The sequence below is a fragment of the Gavialis gangeticus genome, unplaced genomic scaffold (assembly GCF_001723915.1).
Source record: "Gavialis gangeticus isolate Ggan-Ray unplaced genomic scaffold, GavGan_comp1, whole genome shotgun sequence".
Taxonomy (NCBI): domain Eukaryota; kingdom Metazoa; phylum Chordata; order Crocodylia; family Gavialidae; genus Gavialis; species Gavialis gangeticus.
In genome coordinates, this window is record NW_017728993.1 from 71,944,130 (window position 1) to 71,955,707 (window position 11,578).

At 45.2% G+C, this 11,578-nt stretch overlaps 2 protein-coding genes and 1 long non-coding RNA gene across 4 annotated transcripts in view; 2 read left to right on the plus strand and 1 right to left on the minus strand.

Annotated features, from left to right (window-relative positions):
• The window catches only part of DDR2 (discoidin domain receptor tyrosine kinase 2), a 247,325-nt gene that overhangs the window by 108,830 nt on the left and 126,917 nt on the right, over nt 1-11,578 (plus strand). The gene's annotated exons all lie outside the window — the stretch shown is intronic.
• Nucleotides 1,430-3,899, minus strand: LOC109287067. The gene is made up of 2 exons (XR_002094756.1): nt 3,814-3,899; nt 1,430-1,985 (listed from the first exon to the last, which is right to left on the minus strand). It is a non-coding gene; the product is annotated as an uncharacterized LOC109287067 (long non-coding RNA).
• Nucleotides 4,235-11,578, plus strand: part of DDR1 (discoidin domain receptor tyrosine kinase 1) — a 76,243-nt gene continuing 68,899 nt past the window's right edge. For both annotated transcript variants that reach the window (XM_019502006.1, XM_019502007.1), the window contains exon 1: nt 4,235-4,530. The gene's annotated coding sequence lies outside the window, so the exon portion shown is untranslated. The remainder of the gene's footprint in view (nt 4,531-11,578) is intronic.

Genomic DNA, 11,578 nt, shown 5'->3' on the forward strand with positions numbered 1-11,578 from the left:
CACACACACACACACACACACACACACACACACACACACACACACACACACAGGGTCTCTCTCCAACCTTTGATTCCTGCTCCACCCAAGTTTTTAAACCATCTGTCTGGAGGGGCAGGGGCATTTCTATTCTGGCAGTAATGAGAGAATCCATTGACTTTGTGGCTCATTAGCATCTTCCTAGTTCCTGCTAATCTCTCACTGCTCCATAGGTGTGAATGACCCTCTCACTTTTTCAGTGGTCTTGTTGTTCTACTATTCAAGCCATCCTTCCTTCTTCAATGCTGCTGTCTGTGAGCCATTCCTCTTAATGTCTCTCTCCTATTTCACAGCCCTGCAGACTGTTTATAGCTTTTGCCTAAAGTCTTATCTCAGGTGTGGTCATATGAACTTATGTGAATATTAACTCAGGTGTGGAGCTGACTGACAGTGAAGTGTTAGACGCAGTCAAGATACTCTGGCTAGTTTGTACTTTATACATCTGAACAAGGGATGCACAATTAACTATGTTGGCTACAGGATTAATGAAACAATTTCTTTTGATGATTTTTGGCTAGTTTGTTGTGTATTTTTAAACTTTATATAACATCTAACTAATTTGCACACATTCCTATAAAGCCCGACTTGTTTTTGCTTTGCTCTTAAGCTGAATATCATAGCGCTAGGTGCCTAGTATGTTAGTAAAGCTTCTAGTTTCCATTTAACAGTCAGCATGGATTCACCAAGGACAAGTCATACCTGACCCACCTGTTATGATGAGATGACTGGTTCTGTGGGTGTGGGGAGAACAGTGGATGTGATGTACCCTGACTTTTGATACGGTCTCCCACAACATTCTCACAAGCAAGCTAATGCAGTACAGGTTAGATGAATGGACTATGAAGTAGATAGCAAACTGGCTGGATCACCAGCCTCAGAAGGTAGTAATCAATGACTAGATGTCTAGTTGGCAGCCGATATCAAGTGGAGTGCCCCAGGGGTCAGTCCTGGGGCCAGTTTTGTTCAGTGTCTTTATCAGTGACCTGGAAGATGAGACAGAGTGCACCCTCAGCAAGTTTGCAGAGGACACCAGGCTGGGAGGAGTAGTAGATACATTGGAGGGTAGAGCTAGGATTCAGAGTAGCCTTGACAAATGAGAGGAAAAAAAAAATCTCATGAGGTTCAAAAAGAAGGGCAAAGTCCTGCACTTGGGATGGTACAATCCCATGCACCGGTACAGACTGAGGACTGACTAGCTGATTTGAGCATCCCATTTTTTAGCCACCAAGAAGAGGAGAGGGGAGGACTTAACATTTGCACAGGGAAAAGGAAAAGAGGAAGGGGTGCAGCGTCCAAATCGGGTTTTTCCCAAGGGAAAAAGCAGTTTGAAATGAACTTTTTTTTCCATTGGGGGAGCAGCAGGGAGGGGGCCTCGAAACTCAGTTGTCCAGGGAGTCTAAAGGGATCTGCTGGTTAAAAATTGAAGCTGACTCGCCTCTTCCTTCTCCTCGTCCATCAGAATGAGGGGGGCAGGGGGAGAGTGAAACTCCCTCAGTTCCCAGTTTAAAAAATGGGACTTTTAAGTCCTCCCTTCTGGTGGTGGACTGTGGAGAGAGGGGATCTCCAATCTACAGCAAGGCAGCCGAGTGGGAAATTCATCTCTTACTTGTTAATCCAATGACTTCTGCAGGTCTTTTTACCAGGTGTGGAGACTAAGACACGGTTGTCCTTAGGTATCCTCAGCAGTCACAGTTCTAATACCTTAGTTAGTCAAAAGCTGAACAGCATGCTCACCACACCGAGCTATAACAAACTCAACATCACTGGATGGCCGGTCTGTGAAGTCTTGTCCAGGGTTCCTGACTCCTTCATCTGAGTTCTGAGTCTTGGATTGGTGACTGGGTCCTTTAAGAGCAGGCTGCAAAGGGTACGCTCTCTCACAGCTCTTTATATACCAGATACCTTTGCATTTCTTAATTCCCTCGCTTTATGCAGTACATGTGTTCCTGGAAAACGAGGCATAACTCGAATTCACATAAAGGGAACCCATTTTACGATGTAACAAATAGGAATACTTCCAAGACCTCAACAGAACTGACCTCCAGGCCCATTTCTACCACTTTTACAAGACATTTTTGGGGCTCACCAGTAGCACACAGTACCCACAAGCATTGGGCACTATTGTAATGAGGATGAGAAACACATGTTGCAGACATTGAGTGAGGAGCACAGATCCACACAGGAGACGGTATTTTGGTGCGCATCGCACAAAGCAACTCCACCACACTAATCGCATAAGCGTGACTTTACCTTGCATATAACAATTTTTTGGTATAAAAAGGGTCATCGCATAAGAGCGAATTCGCACATACAGAACCCGCATAAAGCAAGGGGTGCCCGTACACAAAAAGAGCTTAAGTCTCCCTCCTAATGCATATTAATAATTTTGCTTCTGTTTGCCAAATATGGTTACCCTCAACTGAAATTTTCTATTCTGAAGTAATTTTTTCATTCCTAGGTAGGGGTAGGTTTTTTTGCTCTGACTGCTGCTCTTTTGCCCAGGCTACACTTGATCTGAGCTGACAAGAGGCCAAGAAGCAATTTATTCAATTTAGGTAGCCAGCTCCCCAATTTGTATAAAGTCAGGAACAGTATTTTCCATCTGATCCTTTCACCGGCTGCATGTCTTGACCACAATTCAAGCTAAGCACTCAGCTTATGCTAAGTACAAAGGTCAAAACCCAGGCCTGAAGGCCTCTGGGTCCCAGACCACCACTGGGATTGGGGACTGGGCGTCCTGAATGAGAGGGATTTGGGGACAGCAGAGGCCAAGGGGGCTAATGAGAAGCAGGGGTTGGAGTGTGCAGGGGACTTGAAACGATTTTTCTTTAAGCTGCAAGCGTGTGAGGGTAGGGGAGGGACCTTGTAACTAGCTTTATCAAGGCAGGGCTGTGAGGAGGTGAAATGGAGTTCTTTTAGCTCGTGGGTGTGTGTGTGTTTAGCTTGAGTGTGTGTGTGGGGGGGTCATTTTTAGCTGGGGGTGTGTGTGTTTAGCTTGCGGGGGTGTAAATATGTTTGTAGGAGCGGGTATATGTGCATGTGTATGTTCAGCTTCTAGGATCGGCGACGCATAGGGGGTGAGCCCCCTGAGATTGGCCGTGCACCCCCTGGAAGCACCAGCTGTGAAACCGGAAGGGCACTTCTGGCTTTGCCACTGGCTTAGTGATCGGCTGCTGGGGGACCACCCCCCCATTGGTGATCGGGCACTGGGGGGAGACCCCCCCACCCCGGTCAACAATCTGGTGCCCTCCCCCCCCATGGCTTGTGGGCCTGTGAGTGTTTAGCTTGTGGGGGACTTTTAGCTTCTGGGGGACGTTTAGCTGGTGGGGTGCATGCGTGTGTATGTGTATGCGTGGCCCTGTGTATGAACGTGTGCGTGTCTGCGTGCATGTTGTGCCTCTCTCACATTTCCCTTAGTGCCAAAGGAGAGGATTTGAAACTCATGTTATCCTAGTATGAGTCTGGAGGGGGGTTGCAAGTCACTTCCCCGCCCCCCATAGCACTGGGGATTTGAAGCACATGTTCCCCTTAGCACCAAAGTGGGGGGGATTTGAAACTTATTTTATCCTAGTAGGAGTCTTCTTTCCTCACTCCCCCTTCCCAGGAAAGGGGAGTTGACAGACACAGTTCCCTTGGTACCAAGGTGGGGTTTAAACCTCATTTTATCCTAGCATGAGTCTGGATGGAGGCAGGGTGGGGTGGGGGGGTTACAACTCACTTTTTTCCCCCTCTCAGCTGGACAAAGACGCGTGTATGAGGAGACTTAAAACTCACTTTTTACCCTAGCCCAGGAGAGGAAGACGGTGGATTTCTTGTGCCTGGCAGAGACTGGCAACCCCTTAATACTTCTCCACCCTGAGTGGGAGCAGGTGAGAAGGGACAGGCCTCTTCTTGCAGGTCTTGAGCTAGAAACAGGGAAGCGGGGAATTTTTCAGCTGTGATTTCTGAGGCAGCCCTCCCGCCCCCATCTCCCCCTTCTGCCTTCCTTTTCTCTGTGCCTGATGGCAGCCCAGCCAGGCACAATGAGGCTGAGAGGCCCCTCTTGGGAAAAACTCTGGCGAACAGCTGAGAAGAGGAGGAGGCGGCAAGGGGGAGGGAGGTCTGGGCTCTTTGCCTACACTTTGCCAGCGAATCCCAGCTCCCGGAGAAACAAGTTTATGCAAATCCTGGGGCTGGTGGAGGATGAGATCAGGGGGAAAAGCAGAAGCCTTCAGAACTGGACTCTTTTGCAGGGACACGCCAAAAAAAAAAAAAAAAAAAAGCTGCTGGTTTCTTTCTCTCTCTCTTTTATTGTGCAGAACTGCTTGGATTTGGAGGGCTGGGCTTTGTGGGTGCCAGTCCTCGAAGACTCGCTGCTGGGCAGACTGCACTCCCTGGCTCCGAAACTGGATTTACCAAGTGGCTTGAAAGCTGGGCTCCTGTCTCGGGGACTTTTCTCTTTCTCCCGTGGATTATATTTCCCCATAAGAAAAGCAAGGAAGGTCAGAGAAGGTAAGTCGCTTGGGATGCATTTTCCACGGGGTGGGAGAGGGGAAGGGGAGGCGATGGAGGGGAAGGAAAAGGGGATCTCCCATCTCTGATTTTCTCGTCTCTTAACTTGGTGGGCGTCAATGGCATGAGGCCCGTTCTCTCCGTGACCTTGGTAGAAATCCAGAGCGACCCCCAGGGCCACCAGGCGGGATCCTGAAGTCGTTGACCTCCGAGTAAACCCAGAGTGATCCCTGGGGTGCTCCTTGCTCTCAGCGAGGCCGGCGTAGGCCCGAGATCGGAATCCGATGGGGACTATTTCAGGTCTGGCTCCAGGCACCGAAGTTTGCAGCCGTCTCAGAAAGGTTCGGCAGGCGCCAGGTATAAGCTCTGACCTGAGCCATTTTTAACCCGCCCCGTTCAGGGGCTGTCTCCAAATGGTTTCCTCCTCGTCCTGCTTTCAAACCTTCACTGTCTCCGACCCCTCTCTCTCCCATGAGACCCTTCCCCTTCAGCCAGCTGCTCCACGAGTTTACACGGGTGAGACTCATCATCTATGCAGCCTGTGAACCATAATAACAGTGAATCGATCACTCCCGGCCATTGAAATCGCATTAGCAGGTAACGTGACTCGGCCTGGATGGACACGAAGAATTATAGTGGGTGATAATTAACCATGGGAAAGACCTCGTAATGCCAAGGCCCCATGGCCATTAGCAAAAGAGAGAAACTAATACCCAGCAATGGACAATTCGACATTTAAACAATGGAGAATGGCAAGATCTATCGCTGTTGCTGTGAGAGGTAAAAAAAAAAATTAAAAATAACAGCTAGTCACTAGAGGGAGTGAAGATAAGTAATTATATCTTCTCTGATGTTTGAGGTGATACATGTGGTCATAAATAGCAGAGGCAGAGCAATTATGCAAATCAGTGTTAGCACTGCTGCTTTTTTTATTGTGGATTACAGTAAAGCAGATAACACAAGAATACCACTAATTATGAAGGCAGTTTGGGAAAAGATTTTTGTATTACCCACACAGTCAAATAATAAATATAATGGAATATATGACAAGTAATGAATATGGTATGATATGATGCAATTTATAATGTAATATAGTGTAGTATAATAAAATGTTTCCATAATAGTATTAGCATTCTTAGAATATATTCTTAATACACACACACTGATGTGAGCATGTATTTAAGTTATATATTAATGATATGCACAAAGCTGTGATTAATTATATATTTTAGATATTCACAGTTTACTCAAAATAATAACTGCGATAGTAATTAGTAGGTAACTCAGGCCTTCTGAATAGAGCAGGATTCAAATCAAAATAATAATCAGAATCATCATTATCCTTATCAAAACTATAATAATGAAGGCAATTTTGCTAGAGATCATAGAATTACACACCAAAGTTTGTGATTAAAAACAAACAAGTTTCAATAATATTGACATCATTGTTGTTATAAATCATAAATACACATATACACACATATCTCCAGATACACAAACACACACACACACATATATACACACATGCATATAGACACATATATGTATCCAAACATATATATACACATATTCATATAGATACACACACATATAGACATATGTACATACACACATACAAATATATATACACACACCTGTACACACACACACACACACAAACACATGCATACTAAAACACATATACACACCCATATAGTATAAACATACGTTTGTACACACATACATACACACACATGCATCTATGGCTCCATATTGTTAAAATATGCACGTATGGCTATATATGCGAGGTGCATTATTCATATAAATCATATACGTGATTGCATGCATGATTATAGATTATTAATCAAAACATATTTGTTTATATATATGTTTAGATATGACACCTTATTTATTTACATACTCCACTAACCTTTCCCCTCAAAACTAGCAATTGAAAATTAAACTGCATGCCTTGAATGAGGGAACTGTAATGGTTTGGTTAAAAGGAAAAGAAATCCCTCTTTTTTTCCCCCTGCTTCATTTGTACTTCCCAAAACAAAGGTAGGTGTCTTCTTCAGGGGGTTGTGGTATGTGGTTAAATACAGTAGTCACCACATGTGTTGCAAGTCATAGTCGTAGTCCCCAGCCAGTCACAGAGCCAGGGATAGGACCCAGGTGTCCTGGTATCCAGCCTATGCTCTGCCCACCAGTCTGCAGTGATATACCCCCACCATCATCATCATCATCATCATCATGGAGAAACATAACATAACATAACATAACATAACATAACATAACAATATGAAACAAGTCAAATAATAACCCATCATATACTATAATAGAATATATTACAAGTAATAAATATGATACAATATGATACAATGTATAATATAATATAGTATAGTATAATAATACAAGTAATAAATACCATACGATAGATACAATGTATAATGCAATTAAACCATAATAAAATAGAATATATTACCAATAATACATATGATACAATATAAGGTGTAATGTAATATATTGTACTATAACATTATGAAATATAATATAATACTACAGACAGTTTGATGGGTAATGCAATATGATACGATACAATTCAAATGATAAACCGTAATAAAATAGAATAGATTACAAGTAACGAATATGACATTATATGATACAGTATATAATAAAATACAGTATAGTAGTAATGCAATACAATAGAATATTTCAAGTAATAAATATATGATATCATAGATAAATAACATATATTTTAGCTATACGTAGTGCAATATTATATGGCACAATTTAAATAATAAACCGTAATAAAATGCAGTAGAATATATTACAAGTGATACATATGATATATTATGATACAATGTACGTTGCATTGCATTGCATTGCAACCAAATACATTACATTTCATTAGAACAGAATAGAATAGAATAGAATAGAATAGAATAGACTCACTGCTATAAGGACTCCCATCCTCACTTCATAAACTGCAGGGAAATTCCAAGGGAAGCAAAATCAGACTCCCTTGACTCAAGCCAGGAGTTTTGATCCACATAACGCGATTTCATGCAGACAAGGGACATATTTATGTAAACTGAAAGGCTAGGATATGCCGGGATTTGTAACCGATCTTTGCCCAGGCAGGAGGTGTGTGGGCGGGATTTGAAATTCACTTTTTTAGCCAGCAAGAAGAAAGAGGAGAATGAGAAACATCTACAACAAAAAAAAGAGTAGGGACCAGGGTCTGAAACTAATTTTCCCCAAGCAAAAAGGGGTGAAGGAGAGGGTTTGAAACATACTTTCCCCTCCTAAGATTGTGGCAGCAGGGGGAGGCTTCAAGCTCACTTTTCCAGGGAGTCCAAGGCCTAGATCAGTGCATACACCTTTTCTGTTTTGCTGCAGGAAGCAGGACATGCAACAAAGGCTTGAAGTTGCAGCCAAGTTGGTTTAGATTGGATCTCAGGAAGAACTTGTTAGGGCAGGGAGGTAGTGGAATAGATGCCTAGGGAAGGTATGGGTTTTCCATCACTGGAGGTGTTGAAGAAGACATTGGACAGCCACTAGTTGGGGATGATGTAGGTGTAGGTGTGCTTATGCTTTACTATGGGTATTTCCCAGGCTTCTGGGCTCTGCTAGTTCCTCCCTGTCCCCCTTTCTGCTACATGTGTCAGAGTGTTTCTAACTGTTCCTCAGAGGCACTGGGTGTTGGCTGCAGCCAAGGGTGGGGATTTTGATTGGGTCATGCTAGAGCTCCTGTTGGGTAATAAAGCTGGAGGCTCCTGGCAAGAGCCTCTCCACTCAGGGTTAGCCAGATGCCATATCTGAGATCACGAAGGGACTTTACCCCATGTTCAGATGGACCGTGGGGAGGTTTTGCCTTTTTCTGCACCAAGGCGCGCGGCCCCTACCTGGGATCTCTTGAGTATATAGTTACAACCTTTTATAGAAGTAAGACACCACAACAGTGGTGCTTTCCCTGTGGCAGGGTCAGGTGTGATGTCTTGTGTTGTGTTAGGTTTGATAGTGGTCTTACGAATAGTTTAGAAGATGGATTTATATAGGAAGGCTTGCATAGGGGTGATCCTGCCTCAGGCAGGGGGCTGGGCTAGATGCGGTCCTCTCTAACCCAGCTTCTCTAGGAGTCTGTGGTTCTCAGCCAGGGGTCCTGGAGATCCTTCCAAGGGTGCCACGGGTTGCCAGGCAATGTTAGCATGGTTAGGTGTGCAAACAGGACTCACCAGACAAACCCAGAGATTTCAGAGAGGAACCCACAGTGTCAAAACCATTCTGACCTGTTGTGGCCTTTCTGAGGTCTTTGCACCAGAAGAATCTAGTATTTTTCTGTAGCCAAAAATAAGCGAAAGCAAAGAGCTGGCATTTTATAAAGGTGCCTTGAGTCTTAATTGCATTGCCTTGAGTCTTAAAAGGCTGAGGACTGCTGGACTAGATGCTGTTCGGTTTCAACCGAAGTCTTGTCCAGGCACCTAACATTGCCATTACAGTGTTGAAGTATCCATCAAAGTCCTCGTTCCTTCTAAACAAGGTCATAGCAAATGCTATGGTTGGGTAATGCTGCTCCGAACGATTGCTCACCAGGGGAGGTGTGTATGTGTTGCCTTGGGAGTGTAAGGCCCTCTTGGGTACACATATGCACACAGAAACACATGTACAAACGCACACACACACATATTCAGATGCATTAATGTTGTTAACTTGTGTCATTAATCTCTCTGCCTCCAGCCATCAACCTAGCTATCCAACTATCTGTCCCTCCGTCTATCCCTTCACCCATCCATTTTCAGGTCTCGTTCTCCATCCATCCATCCTGGAAGACCCCACTTCCAGCAAGGCCTTTCCCTACCCTCCAGCCCCGTCAAGAGCTCTGAGGCATGGGGATGGTGGGAGTGGGGACTTTAAGACTGCTCAGGCTGAGGAAGGCTGAATCCCAGCCTCCCCATACCGTAGGTGAGGGCCGGGATGTGGGCAAAGGACACAGGGACTCCCCCCAGGCCCTTCTTAACACCCCCACAAACCTGGGTTCCTTGAAGGAGACACATTGGGATGGGGAGCCAGTCTCACCAGCCTACCTTACCCTGGGGGCCAACACAGGGCTCCAGGCATGCAGGAGGCAGGTCCCACTCCTCACAACAGGCTGGAGGTGTGATGGTCGTGTTTTGAAGCGCGGGGATCCTTCCCACAAGCTCTCAGGGCCAGGTCTCCAGTGAGAGCCTGACCCTGAATCCAACATCCGTCCAGGAGGGCCTGGCTCCAGCACCACTAGGGCAGAGTGGAGCTGGGCATGTAGGCTGTGGGGTGGGAGGGGACTGGGATGGCTTGAAGTGGGGAGTGGGGAGCTCCAGGTTCAAGGCTGGGTTTTTCTTCTCACTTAGTGGGGGGGGGGGTGACACTGTCCCTGTTGTATGGAAATGTGTGTGGTTGTGTATGTACGGGGATGTGTGTGAGATAGATGCTGCCCCAGTTGTATGGAAACGTGTGCAGTTGTGTGATTGACAGGGAGACATTGCCCCCATTTTATGGAAAGACAGACAGTCTTCCCTCTATGTGTGTGGGTGTGTGTGTCCGTCTGTCCATCCGTCCCTGGGGCTCAGTCTGTCCCAGCTCCCGGTGCTGAGTCAGAGCCAGGTGGTTGTATTTGGCTGAGGATTAATGATATGCCAGGGGCTGGCGTTGGCTGGAGCTGGTCATGGACCGTTGGGTTGTGTGTGTGCGTTTGTGTGCATGTATGTGTGTTTATATACAAGGGGGGAGTGTGTGCATGTCTGCAAGATGGTGTGTGTATTCACAAATGCATGTGTGTGTACAAGGGTGTGTGTGCCTGTACAAAGGGTTGTGTTTGTATACAAGGATACATGTATGTATATACAATTGTGTGTGCACCATCGTGTGCATATAAGGGTACATGTGTATGTGTGTACAAGGGTATACGTGAGTACGTACAAAGGGGTGTGTTTGTCTACAAAGGGTGTGTATGTGTACAAAGATATGTGTATGCAAGGGTGTGGGGACTCCATGGGTACAAACCTATGTGTGTGTGTGTGCAATCATGTGTGCTTGAATGGATATGTGTGATCAGGTGTTCATGTGTACATACAAAGGAGCATATTTGTACACAAGGGTGAGTGTATATACTATTTTATGTGTACAGTTGTCTGCCTACAAAGGCACATGTGTTTCTGAGTGTACAAAGGGGTGTGTTTATACACAAGGGTGTGTATATATGTATGTACAAAGATATGTGTATGCAGAGGTGTGGGTATCTGTGTGCATAGGAGCCTGTATATGTGTGTGTACAAGTGTGTTTGTGTACATATATGTATGTGTATACAACTGTGTGAGTACAAGTCTTTGTGTGCCTATATAAAGGAGTGTGTTTGTATGCAAGGGGCTGTATGTGCCTATATAGTTGTGTGTGTGTACAACTGTGTGTGTACAAGGGGATGTGTGTATGCATAAGGGGGTGGTGTTCATTTAAAGAGGTATGTGCATATACCTGGGGGATCAAATATTTATAAGCAAGTAGTGTGGGTGCGTACAAGCCTCTGTGAGTGTGTGTATGTGTATACAAGAATCTGCATGTGCACATATGTGTGTGTATAACTGTGTTTGTGCAGGGGTGTGTGTGCATCAAGCTACTCCCCAACCCCCAGTTCCACCTCAGGCCATTGGGTTGGGTCTCCATAGAGCCCTGGGGGCAGCAAGGTGCTGAGCTAGGGGAGGGGGAGACACAGTTCATACACACACACACACACACACACACACACAGCCACACACATGCTCAAAGACATGCTTACATGCTCACACACACACTTATACTCACACACTCTCACTCACACTTTCACTCAGACATACACTCCCTCACACACTCACTCTCAAACGCTATCACTCATAGGCATGCACACACTCAAAAGCTCACATTCTCACACTCATATGTGCACCCTCTTACTCACTTACACATATACACTCTCATGCTCACACACACTTTCAGATCCTCTCACTCACCTGTACATACCATAGGCACACACTCAAACACACAGGCTTGCATACACAT